The sequence below is a fragment of the Triturus cristatus genome, chromosome 10, assembly GCF_964204655.1.
Source record: "Triturus cristatus chromosome 10, aTriCri1.1, whole genome shotgun sequence".
In the NCBI taxonomy this organism is placed as follows: domain Eukaryota; kingdom Metazoa; phylum Chordata; class Amphibia; order Caudata; family Salamandridae; genus Triturus; species Triturus cristatus.
In genome coordinates, this window is record NC_140593.1 from 14,782,575 (window position 1) to 14,803,968 (window position 21,394).

Below are 21,394 nucleotides of genomic sequence, written 5' to 3' on the forward strand. Positions count from 1 at the left end.
GTGGCTGAAGAGTCAAGCTTCACCACTTTCACCTGAAATCACCCAACATCGGTGGGCATTTGCTCATCGCCTTCCTGGTCACTGCCTAATGACCGAGACTCTGTCCCCTCTGCTTTCAGGTTCTTCTCATCTTCGATCCAAGCTTGGATCTCTTCGGACACTTCGTATCTTCACGGCAGCAGCACTTCTTCGCCAGCTCCCATTGAAATCGACGACGCGACCCGACACCAAAAGACACCTATGCACCCGCCTTCCCTGGGTGAGGTAACATGAGTACTCTGTTGCTCCCAATGGTGCTAGCCCTAGAACTTCCTAAGTCCAAAAGGGTTTGGTCCTGACTCATTTCTATTTGTCAAAAACACATGAGCTCCACACTGTGTGGAGGAGGGAACAAGAGGCACGGGTTTTAGGAGCTAGCAGCCTCCACCTATGAATGTTTAACCACAAAAGAGCTGCTCCTAAAGTGATAACCACTATAAGGTTTGAGTTATATTGTGAGTGGGGACATCTCACAAAAAGTAACGGACTGGTCTCACACACCACCTGGTGTCATGCTTCATCAATGACCAGTCCTCGCACTCTAAAACCTTGGTTTGATAGAGGGCGGGCATACACCTGATGACAGGGATGCACTTCTAAACTAAGTGAGGGCCCGTGTATGAGTGAGTGAGATTAAAAATCATTATAATTATCCTCATTGTGTTTTTTAATGTGAAAGGTAACTATGATGTTTAAAAGCAGGTGACGGTATGTGGGGGAATTAGGGTCCCCTAACCGTTGTGTTTAGAGGTCGACATGTTTCTGCAGTCTTGGCCCAGGAGGGTCCAGGGCATTCATCAGGACCTAAATATGTAAATGGGGGCTCTGTTCTTACCAAAAGTGGCAAGAGTGTACCACTGTGTGGGCGTGATCCCTGTCACACTCCACAATTGGATGGCTCCTAGATTCAAGCCTGTAAAAGAAAATGTAGGGAGAGAATAAATATATATAACAACAGACCATAGTAGTGGCGAATAACTGAACTCAATACATGCACTGATCCAGTTTCTGTGTGAGTGACTACTCATGTGACATGTGCCACTCAATTTGTGTACATGATGGGGATGCACAGGTGAGAGCACATGTCTCACTGTTCTTACCCTAAAAACCAAAGCTCCTGGTCCCATGGGAGGAGGGGAGGGGAAACCCCTGTTTGTCAGAACCTGTGGAAAAAACATATAGATCACAGCTGGCGTGAGAATTATGGTTTTCAAGTACAAACACACAGAACATTCATCCTCAATTGTGCTAATTGCCCCAAAGTACTTTCAACGGATCCGATCTCATTCACACCCTTACTGCCTCAAGGAAAGTTTCCTGTGTGGATCCTAGGTGACTGCTCCCGTTCCTTCCCGGTGTAGGACTGGGTGGAGAGCCGTTGTGCTTTTATAGTCTGCTCACTTAAGCAAATTGGTTTTAAGTGGTACTAGGTGAAAACAGGTGCGTGGTTTCCTGTGTCCCTGGAGGGGAAGCCTGATTCATCCATGGCCGCACTGTGCACATGCTCAGTGTGAATAAACCAGGAGCACTACTTCCGGTGTCCTGAAGCGCGAGTGCCTGGTTTCAAAATGGTGGAGTTACGCACATGCTCAGATTAGAGAAGTGAAGCGCGTGACGGAAATCACTGAGGAAAAGTGCGCGGTGGTCCGTGCCCTACGCGACAGTGCCTAGTTTTAAATTGGCAAAAGTACACGCATGCTCTTGTGTGCTATTGGTGCATGACTGCCAAGGCACCCGATGTGGAAACGGGTGGGCGGCCAGTTACTGTGATGCAAGGTGAAATTCTACCTAGATTGTTTAGCTGCCCAGAGGGGCAAAAATTTTGCAGAAGGGGCAGAAGTACACGTCTGCTCTGTGTGTGACTGGTGCGTGACTGCGAAGCACCCGGTGTGTGAACGGGTGAGCGGCTGATTGCCCAGAACAAAGGGGGGGTATGCTACCCAGAGTCTAGAGCTGCCCAGATGGGCGATGTTGTGAGTGTACTAGCGGGCAGTTTAGGTTGGACTTGCTCTGATGCACTTGTGCAAACAGGTATTCCAAAGGAAGATCATAATAAGGGTGATAAGGGTGATAAGGGTGAGAATGTCAAATGTTGGGTATCAGCGCTATCATTTCTATTCATGCGTTAAGCTTGGGTGAGAGACGGTTCCAGCTGGGGGAGGATGACTTTGGAGGGCATGTGGCCTATTAGCCTCACGACTTTGGCTTAGTTTAAAAGCCAGCTAAGTGTGACAATTCCAGGTAGACTCAGCCCATTTTAACTAAACTCATTTAAGACAGGGCACTGCATGTACTGATGGTTTCACAGTGTCGTGTGATGGTATACCAGGTACACTCCGTCTATGTGTTAGTGTGAATTAATCTACTGGTGGTTGCTAGAGGTTTCAAAGCCCCATTTGGAGCCACGGTATTTCATCTTTGAACCCTTTGTCCCAGGTTCATAAACGTAACACCCAGCGTTGTTCTCTTACATGTAGGGCTTTAGTAAGGTCAAACATTCATTTTTTCATTACTTCCAGAATGGTCCATTTCAGGTCTGTGTCTTTATGTTTTCTTTCCGTGAAATGACGAGTCGGTTTAGTGTTGGTCTTTTCACACCGAATCGTGCTCCGATGTTCATTGACACGCACTTTGATTTTCCTGGTGGTCATGCCAACGTATTTGAGGTTGCATGGGCAGTTCAAGAAGTATACGACGTTCTCCGTGTTGCAATTGCTGAATTCTCGCAGTTGCCAAGAGATCCCCATTCCTATGTCTACCTCCTTGGTATTAGAAGTGAGTGCGCAGGATGTACAGTTCCCACAGGAGAAGTGGCAGACGGGCCGTGGTTGGCTCCACAGGGTTTGTTGTTCCTCTTTTCCGGTCGATGGTCTCTTTGCGTGTACTAGTTCGTCTCGCAGACTCCTGTTCCTTCTAAAGGCAAATAAAGGTGGCTGCCGCTGGTTTCCAGCGCTAATCTCATGACTTTTTGTACTTTGTTTGAGATCGGAGTGTATGTCGTAACGCATACTGGTCTTTTGGTGTCTCCTTTTGTTATATCCTCTAGTAGAGACTCTCTTGGATTGTTCCTGGCACGATTCCTTGCTTGTCTCACCATTTTTCTCAGGTAGTGGCGCTCTAAAAGTTTATTTTCCAGTTGTTCAGCCTGCTCCTCAAAGGTTGTTGTATTCCAGCAGTTCCGTCGGATTCGGAGGAACTGACCTACCGGGAGGTTTTGTCTCAGGGCTCTAGGATGGTAGCTCTCATAGAGAAGTAAACTGTTTTTATCTGTGGTTTTGTTATGAACCTTTGTTGTGAATCCTTCTTGGGTTATGGTAATGTCTAGATCCAGAAAAATTGCGTGGTTCACATCAATCGTGTGTGTGAATCCGAGATGGGTGTCCTTGGAATTGACCCATTGGACAAATTCTGTTGCCTCTTCCTTGGTTCCATGCCATACAATCAGCACATCATCAAAAAAGCGTTTCCACAATTTAAGATGTTTCAAGAATGGATTATTAGGATTGTAAATGTGGTCTTCCTCAAATTGTTGGACATAGAGACATGCCATGCTTGGGGCAAAAGTGCTGCCCATTGAAGTACCGGTAATTTGGTAGTAGATGGTGTTTTCGAATTCGAAAAAATTCTCAGTTTGTGCTAATTCAGCACATTCCATCGCAAAATGTTGGGGAGTGATGAAATTCCACTCCATGTTTAGGATAATTTGTTCCACCACTTCCAAGGTTCATCTCTGTGGTATGCTTGTGTATAAGGCCTCTATGTCCATTTTTATGAGAAGGTTCTCTGTAGGATTTATTTCCAGATCTCGGAGAAGGCAAAGGACATCCTTGGTGTCCCTAGACTTGGGTAGAGTACCCCCCCTTTGTTCTGGGCAATCAGCCGCTTACCTGTTCACACACTGGGTGCTTCGCTGTCACACACCAGTCACACACAGAGCAGACGTGTACTTCTGCCCCTTCTGCAAAATCTTGCCCCTCTGGGGAGCTAAAAAATCTAGGTAGAATTTCACCTTGCATCACAGTAATTGGCCGCCCACCCGTTTCCACATCGGGTGCATTGGCAGTCACGCACCAATAGCACACAAGAGCATGCGCGCACTTTTGCCAATTTAAAACTAGGCACTGTCGCGTAGGGCACGGACCACCGCGCACTTTTCCTCAGTGATTTCCGTCACGTGCTTCACTTCTCTAATCTGAGCATGTGCGTAACTCCACCATTTTGAAACCAGGCACTCACACTTCAGGACACAGGAAGTAGTGCTCCGGGTTTATTCACACTGAGCTTGTGCACAGTGCGGCCATGGATGAATCAGGCTTCCCCTCCAGGGACACAGGAAACCATGCACCTGATTTCACCTAGCACCACTTAAAACCAATTTGCTTAAGTGAGCAGACTATAAAAGCACAACTGCTCTCCACCCAGTCCTACACCGGGGAGGAACGGGAGCAGTCACCTAGGATCCACGCAGGAAACTTTCCTTGAGGCAGTAAGGGTGTGAATGAGATCGGATTGAATGAAAGTACTTTGGGGCAATTAGCACAATTGAGGATGAATGTTCTTTGTGTTTGTACTTGAAAAACCATAATTCTCACGCCTGCTGTGATCTATATGTTTTTTCCACAGGTTCTGACAAACAGGGGTTTCCTCTCCCCTCCTCCCATGGGGCCAGTAGCTTTGGTTTTTAGGGTAAGAACAGTGAGACACGTGCTCTCACCTTTGCATCCCCATCATGTACACAAATTGAGTGGCACATGTCACATGAGTAGTCACTCACACAGAAACTGGATCAGTGCATGTATTGAGTTCAGTTATTCGCCACTACTACGGTCTGTTGCTATATATTTTTATTCTCTCCCTACATTTTCTTTTACAGGCTTGAATCTAGGAGCAATCCAATTGTGGAGTGTGACAGTGATCACGCCCACACAGTGGTACACTCTTTCCACTTTTGGTAAGAACGGAGCCCCCATTTACATATTTAGGTCCTGATGAATGCCCTGAACCCTCCTGGGCCAAGACGGCAGAATCATGTCGACCTCGAAACACAACGGTTAGGGGACACTAATTCCCCCACATACCGTTGCCTGCTTTTAAACATCATATAGTTACCTTTCACATTAAAAAACACAATGAGGATAACTATAATGATTTTTAATCTCACTCACTCATACACGGGCCCCCACTTAGTTTAGAACTGCATCCCTGTCGTCAGGTGTATGCCCGCCCTCTATCAAACCAAGGTTTTAGAGTGTGAGGACTGGTCAATGATGAAGCATGACACCAGGTAGTGTGTGAGACCAGTCTGTTACTTTTTGTGAGATGTCCCCACTCACAATATAACTCAAACCTTATAGTGGTTATCACTTTAGGAGCAGCTCTTTTGTGGTTAAACATTCATAGTTGGAGGCTGCTAGCTCCTAAAACCCCGTGCCTCTTGTTCCCTCCTCCACACAGTGTGGAGCTCATGTGTTTTTGACAAATAGAAATGAGTCAGGACCAAACCCTTTTGGACTTAGGAAGTTCTAGGGCTAGCACCAATGGGAGCAACGGAGTACTTATGTTACCTCACCCAGGGAAGGGGGGTGCATAGGTGTCTTTTGGTGTTGGGTCGTGTCGTCGATTTCAATGGGAGCTGGCGGAGAAGTGCTGCTGCCGTGAAGATACGAATTGTCCAAAGAGATCCAAGCTTGGATCGAAGATGAGAAGAACCTGAAAGCAGAGGGGACAGAGTCTGGGTCATTAGCCAGTGACCAGGAAGGCGATGAGCAAATGCCCACCGATGTTGGGTGATTTCAGGTGAAAGAGGTGAAGCTTGACTCTTCAGCCACGAGGACCAGAAGGTGTTGAGGATGACCAGGAGTAGGATTCGAGCTGTCCCACAAAGGATGTTCAGTGCTGCAGTGTCAGTGCCTGGATTGGACACAACAAGCCTTGGCAACAGCAACCCGCACAGAAATGAGAAAGATGCTTCAGTGCAGACCACCAAGGTCTGTGGGACTCACCACTTGGTTGGGAGTTGGGACACATCTAAAGCAACTAGGAAAGCCCAAGGAAATGCAAAGTTACCCCCTCAGAGACCCACTAATCGACAGACCAAGGATCGCGAAGGGACCTCAAGACAAAACACAAAATGGTGGCCCATGGGTCCCTCAGAATGAGCAGGCTGACAATCTTCAGGGGATTCAGTGCGTGAGGTGGGGGATACAAGTCAGCCCAAGCACGACTTCAAGACACGTCAGAAAGTCAATGCACTTCCAGAAATGCACGGTGACCAGGCGTAATGGTTTCACGCTGCTCACAAGGGCTGCGGGTCTCAGCTTTGCTGGAGACTTGGGACTGCCTCTGACAAGTCTGGAAATCCTCTTCCTGGGCTGAAAATACTTTGGAGTCTGGTGGGAGCTTCGATGATGCAGACAGGCAAATTGCTTCTTTGGTGCCTCCCAAGCAGGGGAGTCACTCCTTGACCCCAAGGGAGATTTCATAAGTACTCTGATCTTGAGCAGAGTGTCAAAGGTCCAGGATTCAGCTTCAGAGTTTTGTCCAGGGTAATCTAAAGTCCTAAGGACTGGGGTCCCATACTTATACTAAGGTATGGGTTGGACATACTCTGGGTACCCACCTATGGGAGGGTTTGGAAAGAGGGGTGGCTACACCCATTTCCTTTGTCCAGTTTCATGGCAGAGCAGGAGCTGGAAGCCCCTGAACTGGTTTGAGCTGGACTATGCACAGGGACAACACATGTGTCCCCAGTGCAGGACTTCAAAGCACTCAGAGAGTGCTCCCACTCAGCCCCAATACACATACGACTGTCTGGGAGGTGGTTACACCTCCCTGTGACAGGAAACCTATAGTCCAGGCCTCCCCTGCCGGAGTTTCGGTCAGCAGCAGGAGGCCAGACCCGTGTCTGTGGCTGCAGCATGCATTTTGTGATGCCAGGGCTCTATTAAGTTTTTACCGGGTATACCAGTGCTGTCATGTCTCTCCCTCTATAAGGGTGGGATCATAATCCCACACCAGTTACTGGTGTGGGGGTATGATTCCAAGGTGTTTCACACCAAACATGACATGTTTTCGTGAAGCTAGTCCAAAGTTAGCATTTACCGTTTGGTTATAATGCACTTAAGAGTATATGGTCAGGCTGCACGGCTGCATAACAAACAGCATCAGAGAAGGGTCTCCGAACACTGCAGAAGGGCTCTGCTCATGCAGGGGCAACCTCTCACATAAGAACCAAGCACTCTGCCTTCAGGATTGATAAGGCCTGCCATAGGAGTGACTTATAGGTTTATATGTGTGCATATACATAGTGATATTGGAACCTAAATGACAGTAAGGGATGCATGCACCACCTTACCCAGGCTGCAGCGGCAGACCTGTGGTGTCCTTTTTTGTGGCTTTCCAGTGGTGGCATAATACATGCTTCAGCCCCTGGTAGGCCTCTGGGCTACCTATGTCCTGGGTACATAGTATACCATATACTAGGTACTTATAAGGGCACCTCAGATCCAATATGTAATGTACCTAAAGTACATGGAATCATTTTAGAGAGGAAGCAGCTAGGCTGGGGCCCTGAATAACAGGGTCCCAACCAGACTAAAGTCGAAAAACAGTGAAACACCAGCAAAAAGTGGGGGTAAACATGTGAAGCAGATCCTACTCTACTACACAACCCCCCCCCCAAACACAGGGGCATTAAACTACCCTTGACCAGTTGAGTCTTCATGTTCTAAGTGGAAATATCTGGAGCGTCCATCTGCATTGGCATGGTTACTCCCAGGTCTATGTTCCACTGTATAGTCCATCCCCTGTAGGGAAATGGACCACTTGAGCAACTTGGGATTTCCACCCTTTATCTGTTTTAGCCATAAGAGGGGCTTATTGTCTGTCTTAACAATGAAGTGAGTACCAAATAACTATGGCCTCAACTTCTTCAGAGCCCAAACCACAGCAAAGTCCTCCCTCTCAACGGATGACCAAAGTTTCTCTCTGGGGGTCAACTTTCTGCTTATGAAAGCTACTGGTTGATCCTGACCTTCATCATTCAACTGTCACAGAACAGCCCCTACCCCCAACTCAGATGCATCTGTTTGGACAATGAACTTTTTGGAGTAGTCAGGACTTTGCAGAATGGGAGCAGTGCACATGTCCTGCTTCAGGTTATCAAATGCCTTTTGACAGCTAGCTGTCCACTGAACCTTTTTGGGCATTTTCTAGAGGTTAAGTCATTCAGGGGTGTCACTATTGATCCATACCCCTTGACAATTCTTCTATAGTACCCAGTCAGGCCTAAGAAGGCTCTCACCTGAGTCTGGGTAGTTGGAGAAACCATCAATCAATCAATCAATCAATTGCATTTATAAAGCGCGCGACTCACCCGTACGGGTCTCTAGGCGCTGGGGGGGGGGGGGGGGGGGGGGGTCAGTGCTCGAAGAGCCAGGTCTTGAGCTGCCTTCTGAAGGGGAGGTGGTCTTGTATGGCGCGAAGGTAGCTGGGAAGAGAGTTCCAGGTCTTCGCTGCTAGGTAAGAGAAAGACCTGCCTCCGGCGGTGGCTTTGCGAATGTGAGGTACGGCTGCCAGGGCTTGTCCGCTCGAGCGTAGGGTGCGAGGAGGAGTGTAGAAGGAGACGCGGTGGTTGATGAGTTTTGGTCCGAGGTTGTGCAGGGCTTTGTGTGCGTGGGTGAGGAGTCTGAAGGTGATCCTCTTGTTGACTGGGAGCCAGTGGAGTTTCTTCACGTGTCCGGAGATGTGGTGGTGGCGGGGTATGTTCAGGATGAGTCGTGCGGCCGCGTTCTGGATTCGTTGAAGTTTCCTCTGCAGCTTGGTGGTGATGCCGGCGTACAGAGTGTTCCCATAGTCCAAGCGACTGGTGACGAGGGCGTGGGTGACGGTCTTCCTGGTATCGGTGGGGATCCAGCGGAAGAGCTTGCGGAGCATGCGGAGAGTGTTGAAGCATGCCGAGGTCACCGTGTTGACCTGTCTGGTCATGAAGAGGGATGAGTCCAGGATGAAGCCGAGGTTGCGTGCATGGTCGGTGGGTTGGGGAGTGCTGCCTAGGGCGGGGGGCCACCAGGAGTCGTCCCAGGCGGTGGGTGTAGGGCCGATGATGAGGACCTCCGTCTTCTCTGTGTTCAGTTTAAGCCGGCTGTCTGTCATCCAGTTCGCTACTTCCTTCATGCCTTCGTGTAGTCTGGTTTTTGCTGAGGTGGGGTTGTTGGTGAGGGATAGGATGAGCTGGGTGTCGTCTGCGTAGGATATGAGGTTGAGTCCGTGTTTACGTGCGATGTTCGCCAGGGGGGTCATGTAGATGTTGAAGCGGGTGGGGCTGAGGGAGGATCCTTGGGGGACGCCGCAGATGATCTCCGTAGCTGTGGATCTGAAGGGGGGGAGGCGGACTCTCTGAGTTCTTCCGGAGAGGAAGGAGATGATCCATTCCAGGGCCTTGCCTCTGATGCAGGCGTTGTTGAGGCGACGTATCAGGGTACGGTGGCAGAACGTGTCGAATGCTGCAGAGAGGTCCAGGAGTATGAGGGCCACGGTTTCTCCTTTGTCGGTCAGGGATCTGATGTCGTCCGTGGCTGCGATGAGGGCGGTCTCGGTGCTGTGGTTAGCTCTGAAGCCGAACTGTGAGGGGTCGAGTGAGTCGTTGGTTTCCAGGGCGGTGAGCGTTGACGATTTTCTCAATCACTTTGGCGGGGAACGGTAGGAGCGAGATGGGCCGGAAGTTTTTGAGTTCGGTGGGGTCTGCTGTTGGTTTCTTTAGGAGGGCGTTCAGTTCGGCGTGTTTCCAGTTCTCCGGGAAGGTGGCGGTGGTAAAAGATGTGTTGATGACGCCTCGGAGGTGGGGTGCGATGATGTTGTCGGCTTTGTTGAAGATGTGGAGCGCGCAGGGGTCGGATGGTGATCCTGAGTGGATGGAGTTCATGACGCGGGTGGTTTCCTCGGTGGTGGTTGGGTTCCAGGTGTGGATGGTGGTGTTGTCGGTGGTGGGTTCCGGTGGAGGGCTCGTGTTGGTTGTGGTGAAGCTGTTGTAGATGTCGGTGATCTTGTGGTGGAAGAAGGCTGCGAGGGAGTCGCAGAGGTCCTGTGAGGGAGGGATGGAGTTGTTTTCGGCGTCGGGGTTGGAGAGCTCTTTGACGATGCCAAATAGTTCCTTGCTGTTGTGGGCGTTGTTGTCTAGTCTGTTCTGGAAGGCTGATTTTCGTGCGGCGCGGAGGAGTTGGTGGTGTTTGCGGGTGGCGTTCTTGAGGGCAGACATGTTCTCATCGGTTTGGTTGAGGCGCCAGGCCTTCTCGAGAGTGCGGCATTCTTTTTTGGAGTCTTTGAGGTCGGGGGTGAACCAGGAGTTTTTCTTGTGGTTGTTTTTGTTTGCTTGGGTCTTCAGGGGGGCCAGGAGGTTGGCGCAGTCTGAGACCCAGCTCGTGAGGTTGTTGGCGGCTTCGTTGGGGTCTGTAGTGCTGGTGGGTGGGTTCTGAGAGAGGGTTGATGCGAGTTGTTCCGTGGTGATTCGGTTCCACTGTCTTCTTGGTGGTTGTTGGGCGTGGTTGTGTACGTTGGTCTTCTTGAAGCTGAAGTGGACACAGCTGTGGTCTGTCCAGGAGAGTTCGGTGGTGTGGCTGAACGAGATGTGTTTGCTGGAGGAGAAGATGGGGTCGAGCGTGTGTCCGGCATAGTGGGTGGGGGTGTTGACTAGTTGTTTCAGTCCCAGGTTGGCGAGGTTGTCCAATAAGGCGGTGGTGTTGTTGTCGGTGCGGTTCTCCAGGTGGAAGTTGAGGTCCCCTAGGAGGATGTAGTCGGTGGACGAGAGTTCGTGTGGGCTGATGAAGTCTGCGATGTCTTCGCTGAACTGTGTGCGTGGTCCTGGTGGTCTGTATATGAGGGTGCCTCTGAGGGTGGTCTTGGGGTCGCTGTGGATTGAGAAGTGGAGGTGCTCGGCGTCGGGGAGTGAGTCGTCGGTGTAGGTAGCGATGCGGATGGAGCTCTTGTGGGCGATGGCGATGCCTCCTCCGGTGCGGTTGGTGCGGTCTTTCCTGATGATTTTGTAGCCGTCGGTGATGGCTATGGCGATGTCGGGTGCCGAGAAGGGGTTCATCCAGGTCTCGGTGAGGAAGGCGATGTCCGGGTTTGTAGAGTCGATGAGGTTCCACAGTTCGATAGCGTGCCTGTGGGTGGATCGGGTGTTGACCAGGATGCAGTCGAGGCTGTTTCCGGGCGAGTCGTTCCTGTTGGGTGCGATGTGAGTTCGTAGGCAGGTGAAATGGAAGTTGCGGCAGGTGAAGGGTCCGCTTTGGGGTGGCGTGGCAGCAGCCCGGCGTGTGGCTGGGGTTGAGAGCGGTGAGGACGGCGGAGTCGTAGGTCAGGCGGGGGCGGCGGGGGAGGTGGGGGTCGCGGGGACCAGGGGTTGTGGCACTGGGCGCAGTCCAGGCGTGGACGTGCGCAGACGGGCTTGCCTTAGGTGCGCCTTTGGCGCGCCAGCAGCGCGCCCGCTGCGCGCGTACGCTACGCGCGTACGCTGCGCGGCCTCCCAGCGGCCGCCATTTAAGGGTAGCCGGGGAGGAGGGGCCAGCTGGGAGGCGGGAGGCGGGCGGCTAGGCGGGGGAACCCGAAGGCGGGAAAAAAGAGCGGCGAGGAGGCGTGGAAAAAAGGCAGCAAAAAAGGGCGGCGAGGTGGCCTGGAAAAGTGGCGAGAAGGCCTAGAAAACCCTAAGAGGGAGGGGGCTGAAAAAAGAAGAACGGCGAGAGGGGGCACACGGCACTCAGGGGGCACACGTACGGGGTACATGGGAAAAAAGAGGATTTACAGTCAGACCGGCAACACAAGCACTCGGGGTACACGGGAAAAAGAGGATTACAGTAAGACCGGCAACACAAGCACTCGGGGTACACGGGAAAAGAGGGAGCACACTCACACACACTCACAGGAGGAGAACAGTGAGGAGGGCAGTCAGGGACTGGTGGCGCTGCGAGAAACCCAGTCCATTATGGTCTGGATTTTGCTCTGCAATGGTTGAACCTGGCCTCCACCTACAAGGTGGCCCAAGTATAAACCATGACTCTTCCCTATCTGGCACTTAGTAGCCTTGATAGTTAGGCCTGCTTTTTGCAGGGCCTCCAAAAAATTCCACTGGTGGACCAGGTGATCCTCCCAGGTGGAGCTAAAGACAGCAATATCATCCAGATATGCTGCACTATAGTCTTCCAAGCCTGTAAAGACTTGATTCACCAACCTTCGGAAAGTCACAGGTCCATTCTTCAAACCAAAGGGCATTACCACAAATTGATACTGCCCACTATGAGTAGAAAATGCTGTCTTTGGCTTTGCATCATCAGCTAGTCTGATCTGCCAGTAGCCAGCTGTCAGGTCAAATGTGCTTAGAAACTTGGCTGAGGCCAAAGTATCTATTAGCTCATCTGCCCTGTGGGTGGGATGGGCATCAGTCCTAGTGACTTTATTGAGACCCCTGTAGTCTACACAAAACCTCATCTCTCTTTTACCATCTGTGGTGTGAGGTTTAGGTACCAGGACTACTGGGCTAGCCCAAGGGCTAACTGAGGGTTCAATAATTCCCAAATCCAACATCTTTTGGACTTCTGTCTTTATACAGTCCCTGACAGGGTCAGGTTGCCTGTAGATCTTATTCTTCACAGGCAGACTGTCCCCAGTGTCCACATCATGAGTGCACCAGGTGGTCTCACTTGGAGTCAGATAAAACATATGTCTGAACTGGCTGAGAAGTTTTCTGGAGTCAGTTTGCTGCTGGGCAGTGAGGCTGCGTGCCAAGACTACACCATCAACTGACCCATCTTCAGGGTTCTGAGAAAGCTGGTCAGGGAGTGAGTGGGTCACTCTTTTCCTCTTATCCTTCATCAGTAGCCATGAGCAAGCCCATGTCTGCCCGGTAAACATATGGTTTTAGTCTGTTGACATGAAGTACCCTGTGAGGACTACTAGGGGTTCCAAGGTCTACCAAGTAGGTGACCTCCCCTTTCTGTTCAACAATTGTATGGGCCCCACTCCATTTGTCTTGGAGGGCTGCTGGGGCCACATGCTCCAACACCCACACTTTCTGTCCTGGCTTGTAAACAGTCAGTACAACCTTTTGGTCATGCCAGGCTTTTTGTAATTCCTGGCTAGCCTCAAGGTTTTTGGTTGCCTTTTTCATATACTCAGCCACTATGTCCTGTTTGGGGTGCTTGAGAGGTAACTCCCTTCCTTCCTTAACCAGACACAATGGACCCCTGACAGGGTGACCAAACAAAAGTTCAAAAGGGCTGTAACCAAACCCCTTTTGAGGCACCTCCCTGTATCCAAATAAAAGGCAGGGCAAGAGTATGTCCCATCTTCGCCTAAGCTTTCCTGGGAGTCCTTTAAGCATCCCCTTTAAGGTTTTGTTGAACCTTTCAACTAAACCATTGCGGGTGATAGGGTGTGGTGAACTTGTAGTTCACTCCACACTCCTTCCACCTAGCAGTCAAGTAAGTAGATATAAAGTTTGCCCCCCTGTCAGATACTACCTCCTTAGGAAAGCCTACTTTTGAGAAAACACTCAGGAGATCTCTGGCCACCACAGGTGCTGTAGTGGTCCTTAGAGGAATTGCTTTTGGGTACCTGGTGGCATGGTCCAGCACCACCAGTATAACCTGTGTCCAGATGCTGTTTGAGGTTCCATGGAACCAACAATGTCAATCCCAAACCTCTCAAAGGGAACCCCCTCCACAGGTAGTGGTATCATCGGGGCCTTTGTGGTTCCACCTGCCTTGCCACTGGCTTGGCAGGTCACACAGGAGCAACAAAACTCCTTAGTGTCTTCAGACATGTGGGGCCAGTGAAAGTGAGGGACAATTCTGCCCCAAGTCTTTTAATGGCCTAGGTGTCCTGCTAAGGGAATATCACGGGCTAGTGTCAATAGGAAGCCCCTAAAAGTCAGAGGTATAACCAACCTCCTGGATGCACCAGGAGTGGGGTCTCTACACTCTGAATAAAGGAGTCCATCATCCCAATAAACTTTATGGGTGCCACTAGCATTCCCAGCAACCTCATCAGCAGCTTGCATTCAGAAGGGTTTAAGAGAGGGGCAGGTTTTCTGCTCCTGGCTCTGATCAGACCTGGAAGGGCCCCCTGTCCCCAAGAACTCAACCTGGTCAGGATCAATCTCCTCTGGGACAGTTCCTCCCTCAGGCTCAAGATCATCTCCCTGAGGAGATTGATCAGCATTCTGAGTCAGGTGGGAAGGCACTGCCTTAACCCTACTGCTCCTCCTCATGGGAGGCACCTGGTCCATTATTCCAGAATCCAGGGCCTGTCCAGCTTTAGACATTTTGGCCTGTGACCTAGTCACAGCAAAGACATGAGTAGAGATCCCTAACATTTCTGCATGTGTCCTGAGCTCCTCTTCAGCCGAGGCTGCTGTCTCTAGATCATTGCCAAGCAAGCAGTGTACTGATAGGTCTTCACTTACCACAACCTTCTTAAGGCCAGTTACCCCCCTCAGGAGAAGTTAACAACTGACAAAGAATGGTCTGTTCTGATATTGCTAGCATTGGTCATTTGGTACATTTCACCAAGTATAATCTGCCCAGGATCCACAAGATCTTTTGTCACCATTTTGACACTTGCTCCTGTGTCCCTGAATTCCCAAGCCTCTACTCCATTTATTAAAGGCTGTTGTCTGTATTTGCCCAGATTACTGGTAGTCACAAAGGGGATCATATCCATGCCCCCATCACAGACAAGAACAGCCTGAGTTGGAACTATGACTAGGCCAGAGTCCATCTCAGAACCCAGGGTCAACCCTACTACACCCTTATTCTGGATATTGCCACCACCTATTGTAGCTGTACTAGGGGGAACAGTTGCCTTATGGGCAATGGTGGCTGGAGTAGATTCTTTTGACTTGGTGCAGTCACTGGCCTAGTGAGTTTTCTGTTTACAGATTTTGAACCAAGGTTTCTGTTGGCCTTTTCCCTTGTTAGACAGTAAATCCCCATTTGAAGAAGTGTTTTGGGGGCCTTGTAAAGACTTCTGGTCTTTACCCTTCTCCCCACCCTTATCAGAGTTTTTAGGATCTTGCTTCTTGGGTTCCCCACCTTGGATCTGTACCTTCTGCCTCACCCTGGTTCTGACCCACTTGTCTGCCTTCTTTCCCAATTCTTGGGGAGACGTCAGATCTGAGTCCACCAGGTGCTGGTACAATGGACAATTATTAAGGATCTGCTCCCTCATAATCAAATTGTACAATAATTGATAGTCATGCACTTTACTGCCAAGTAACCCACCTTCCAGATCCTTAGTAGCACAATCTACAAAGTCTACCCAGTCCTGAGTCTGTGCCTTCTGGGTATCCCTGAACTTTAACCTGCATTGCTCAGTGGTTAGGCCAAACCCATCAATAAAGGCACTCAATCAATGAATCAAGGAAGCTTTATTCGAATGTTTGAGCAAAACAATCATAAAAGCCCAATAAAAAAAATTATCTTTACACTTGTTCATTAAAAACATTTTGTAAGTAAAATAGTAATAAACTTAAGGAGCTTTTGATAAGAATTAATCAAATATTGAACAGTTGTTTCCTATAAAAGAGAGTTTTTTAAAAAGAAAATGGTGACACTATAAATTCTGTACTTATTGTTAAGTAATTGCAAGGCCAATAGGGCAGGTCGGCATTGACGTACTACAAACTGTTTAAAAATAGGTTTAAAAAATGTGGTCCGTAATACAGAATAATATTTACAGAAAAGAGTAACATGAATCGTGGTCTGTAATGAAATGTTATCACAAGGGCAAGGTGAAAGATTTTGACACCAATCGTTCATTGTGGGAAATGTAACAAGACGGTGAAAAGTTCCCATCCTAAAGCGGGTCAGCAAAAACCTTTCATAGGCGCTTTGAACAATAACTAAATAAGGTTGAATATTAAAAGTACTTAAAACCATCTGGTTATGTAAGACTGTTGGTTTCAGAATCCCTGTGGTCATTCTGACAGACTCTAACAAAAACAAACCCTCTTTTTATATTTCTTTCCTTGATATAGTGCCAAGGGTACTAGGATTAGTAAAAAATTCTGGGTGGCCGAGGTTGTTTAAAAACTTAAAAACATATTTAAGCCATGGTATCCTCATTGCTCCCTCCAATTTCATAATGTCTGAGAGGAAGTCTCTATTCAATTTGGCCTCTTCTTTAAGCCACAATCTGTGCCACAAGAGCACGGGTTCAATCTTGATTAGGTCAGAAATAAATGACAGGCCTAACTCAGCATGGCAAACACTTGTGGCACAGCTATTAGGTACAGATAAAATATATTTTGAAAACGAGTTTTCTACTCTTTGAATTGGTAAAGGGTCAGCAAATCCCCAGACTCCGCTCCCATAAATTGCCACTGAGACACATTTAGCCTTGTAGATCTTTAAAAGTTCCACCGGTGGTCTTTTGCCCAGTTTTCTTGAGAAGGCAATTAGAGCAGAAGTGGTGCGTGCAAGGGCCAATTTTTTAGCGGAGACTATTTGTACCCATGTATCATTAGAAGCAAAAAGAATATCAAGGTACAAACATTTAGTAGTGACCCCGATTTTTTGGCCTCCCATAAACATTTCCTATTGTTTCTTGATGCCTTTACCACAACGCATAATAAAGGTTTTAGTTGTGTTCACCCTTAGGCCTAGCTGATTCATAAAATGGGAGAAGCTGTTTAAGACTCGCTGAAGGCCAACTTGAGTACAGGACATCAGCACCGCGTCATCTGGGTACAAAATCACTGGAATCGGACGGCCTGCTTCTGTAGGGAAGTCCTGATTGTCGTTCAGTAGCGCCTCCCCCAACCCGTTTATATACAGATTAAAAAGGAACGGAGCCAAGACACATCCCTGTCTGACTCCGCTCCTGATCGGGAAGGCTTCTGAGCATTCACCCCTTGTGCCATAACGCACAGAGGCCTTAGCGTCACAATAAAAGTGTTTAAGAAAGTAAATAATGTTTAACTTGACTCCCATAACTTCTAAAATTGACCACAATTTAGCATTGACCACACAGTCAAAAGCGGCTGTGAGATCCATGAATGCTAAAAACAGGTGCCCAATCCTTGCCCTGGTATATTTTCCCACCAACAGAGAGAGATTTAAACCCTGCTCTACGGTCCCCAGGCCGCGCCAGAATCTATATTACAAGTCTGACAGAATGCAGTTCTCCTCGGCCCAGTCCTGAAGATGCTCAAGTAGAACTCTACCTGCTACTTTTGTTATGGCATCTGGCAGGGAAATTGGTCTGTAGCATCATGGATCCTGTATATTCCCCTTTTGAAAAATTGGCACAATGGTTGAGAGTACCCAAGTAGATAAAAAAAATTGTGCTGCAACTTGCATTATGTACTTGCACCAGCAGGGGCCCCCACATGGAAACGTTTGATTTAAATATATCAATGGGGACCCCATCAGGGCCCGGGGTCTTTCCTCCTTGACTTGCGTAAAGGGCCCTCTCCACCTCCTCCAGGGTGAACCATAACTCCTTCTGTTGCAAAAAACAATTTCCCCCCGGTGTCTCCCGGACATGCACATCGAACATATGAGCAGGTTATTCGCCATTATATACTTGGGAGAAATGGTTAATCCACTGTTCCTCCGGGATCACTATCTCAAGCGACAGGCCACCATCACCAGCTAAAAAAGGGGCCCTAGCTGCCTTCCAGAATGACGCACTGTCATTCATTACTGAGCCAAATATAGGGAATCCCAAGCCTCCTGCTTCATTTTTGACTTTCTGTCCCCTAGTGTTTGTTTGTAGACTCCTCTGGCCAACCTGGTGGCAATCAGGTTTCCAGGAGTTTTCTGTAGCTCCTTCTTTAGCTGGGAAGGCGCTCAAAAACAGTTAGTATCAAACCGACCCTGTAATGCTCCGATGTTCTTTTTGTGCCTGATAAGGGAGTTACTTATTGCTTTAGATATGGCCATAAATGAGGATAAAATCTGGCCATGGGCAGCTTCTTCGCTCAGGCACAAATCTATATCAGATTTACGTTTCTTTACCACGTTGCTGACCAGTTTTACCTGGTCTCCCAGAGCCCAACGAGTCGAGTAACCATTATTGCTGCCAATTGCTAGATTTTCTAACAGCTGATCATTAATATTGTGGGTTCTGGTAGATTCCTTGCAGGTAATAAAATAGTCAAACAAAGAGGGAAGTGGTCACTAAGTGGATTATTAGAGACATGGAAAGAAAGAAGACTGTGTACATGGGTACATGATAATAGAACATAATCATTTATAGAGCAATATCCTCCCCCATTAAAAGTGCAAGACAAAGGGGCCGGAGATGGACATAGCTCATATACAAATCCCATGTTGTGGCTAAAAATGAGTTCATTGAAATGTTCCCTGTAGGAGAGTAGGATGTGCACTTATGTTGCCCCCACTTTTTTTCTGATGTATACACTTGTTTCTGGCTATAGTCAGGCTGGGATACTGCCAATCAGGGCCCCAGCCTCTCTGTTCTCTCTAAACGACTTGGAGTGCACTAGTGATTGGATACTGTGGTACCTGAGGTATAGGTGTTCTATATATCACCATACACACACATATAACACTATCAGTCACCTCTAAGGCAGGCCCTATCAATCCTGAGGGCAGTGTGCTTGGTTTACATGTGAGGGGGTGCCTCTGCCTGAGCAGGGCCCCTCTGCAGCCCTCAGAGTCTATTCTCTGTGGCTGTTTGTGGATGCGGTTAAACCATATACTCTTAAGTGCATTATAAATGCTAACTTTGGAATGACTGCATCAAAACATGTTGTGTTTGGTGTCAAACAACTTGGAATCATACCCCCACACCAGTAAAGGATGTGGCAGCATGATTCCACCCTTCTAGAGGGGATGACATGTACCCGCTGTGAAAACACGGTAGAATCCTATAGAGCCCTGGCATCACAAAATGGATGCCACCAGCACAGACACTGGGCTGCCCTCCTGCTGCTGACTGAAACTCACAGTGGAGGAGGCCCAACAATAGGCATCCTGTCACAGGGAGGTGTCACTACTTCCCAAACAGGATTTGGTGAATTGGGGCTGAGTGGGTCCCCTACCTTTAGTATAAGAGAGGGAAACCTTGCCATTGCAAATCAGATATCGCTGGATGACGCTCTACAAGAAGAAGCCTGGCCCTTCGACGTTCCACTACTTTTGGAAGACTGAAGAATCTCCCTTGGAGTCAAGGAGTGACTCTCCTGCTTGGCAGGCGCCAAAACTCTAATAAATGGTCACAAACGTTCCCGCTCTCGCCAGAGTCCGAAGTCCCTGCAGCCCTGAAAGTAGATTTCCTAACTTCTCAAAGACCATTGTGAGTCCCCAGCAAAGCTGAGGCTAGTGGACTCCACGAGTGATGAGGAACAGCAATACCCAGGTACAATGCCCTATTGTCAAGTGCAACCCTTTTCGACTTTCTATGAACTTGTGCTTTAGACCACTAGCGGCCCAAGCCTCCAGCAGATTTTGCAGTGAAAATCAGAGGCCTACCCTGTCCCGTGTGACCGTGGGCTCCTGTAAAGCATTTCCTCACAAGGCATCTTTGTGATCCCTTGCCTGTTGGCTTGTGGGTCCCCCGAAGACTTTTTCTTCAAACCAAAGGGCTCCCCTGGTTGCTCCAGGCCTGCCCTCACTCACCCTTGCTGGGTGAGTCCCTCAGACCTTACTGGTCTGCACCGCTGACTTTTTCTACATTCCACAAGACTTGCTGTTGCCAAGGCTTGTTGGCTCCAATCCGGTTAACAACACATCAGTAAGCTGCAGACCTTGTGGGACAGTTCAAATCCAGCTACTGGTCATTGTCGATGCCTCCTGGACCTCGTGGCTGAAGAGTCAAAACACCATCAATTTCCAGAAATCACCCGACTTCCGTGGTCATCCATCTTCCTGGCCCCGGGTCACTGGCAAGTGACTGTGAACACTGTCCCTTCTTCTTTCAGGTCATCTTCATCTTAAATCCAGCCTTGGATTCCACCGGACACTTCTACAGACTTCTCAAGCAGCAAATCTTCTTCGGCTTCCGTAGAAAACGACGACGCGACGTGACCCGACACCAAAAGACACCTATGCCCCCGGCTTCCATGGGTGAGATAACTCGTGCACTCTGGTGCCCTAGAATGTGTTGGCTCTTGAATTACTTACCTTGTAAGTGGCTTGCCTGTAGACTTCCTCGAAGTACCCTAAAACTTTAAAAATCAAACCGCGACAATAGGGAACCCGCGCCTGTGTTCTCACACTGCATGCGTCTCCTGTGGGTCCTTTACTTACCTGCTTCTGCTGCATTAATGAAGACCCAGCGATTCTACAGGCCCTAGACCTTATCCCCACGCAAGTCGACATTCGTAACCCATTTTTTTAGTATATGGTCTGGTACGCCCCTAGGGCCCCAGCCATATTTGTGCTTAACTTATTGTGAAACATTGATAATTGAATGTGTTCTTGACTTCCAATCTCAAAAAGAGATTAGTAGAGTGTGTCTAGTAATAAATACATATATATTTGATATATATACCTGTGTGGTATCCTTTCATTTGGTAATTCAAGAGATTATAAGGTAAAACAAGCTGCTTTACATTCCTCTGAGACTTAGCCTGAAGGCTGCTCTCCACAGCTACCACTAGGATAGCTTTCTTTAAAAGGTTGTCTTAAACCTATCTACCATAAGAGTCGAATTGGACTGGTGCAAGGTGGCCACTATAACTAGTGACCAGAATATGCCAGGCCAACTTCTCACATTGGTGGGCAGCGTGTGGGATTCCAGCTTGCCATTGTTTTACAGGAAAATCTCTATTTGAATTATTAACTGAAAACCACTAAAGGTACTCAAGGTGCATATAAAAGTCAAGCTTAGTATCAATAAGTTCTACTGAACTTAGAGCTGTTTGTGAAGGGATAGCACACCCTTTCTACAGCTCAAGCTAGGATCAGTAGGCCACAAACTAGTGTAGGTAGTACAACACTGCACAACCCTAGAATGTCCTCCAGAGAAGGAGCCAGTCGGTCCACCCAGCCTCAGTATAAGGACATGACTTTCTTTGACTTGAAGGCCATGTGTGCTGCAAGGCACCTGAAGCTAGGACGGAGTCCCTCCACACTACACATGATAGATCTGCTGACAGCAGATGATCTGAGATTGGCTTTAGGAGCTAACAGATCTGAATCAGGGAGTGGGTCAATTACAGTCTCTGGGTCTGATGATGAAAATCAAGATGACCTGGACTCTGTGGTTGAAGGGCCAGATCCAGAAAGATCTGAACAGGACAGAGGAATTCTCCCTAAGAGAGCTGACAGAGTGGAAGAGAGGCCTAGGTCCCCTTCAAGGGAATCTGAACACTCCTATCACTCTAGGAGAGAAT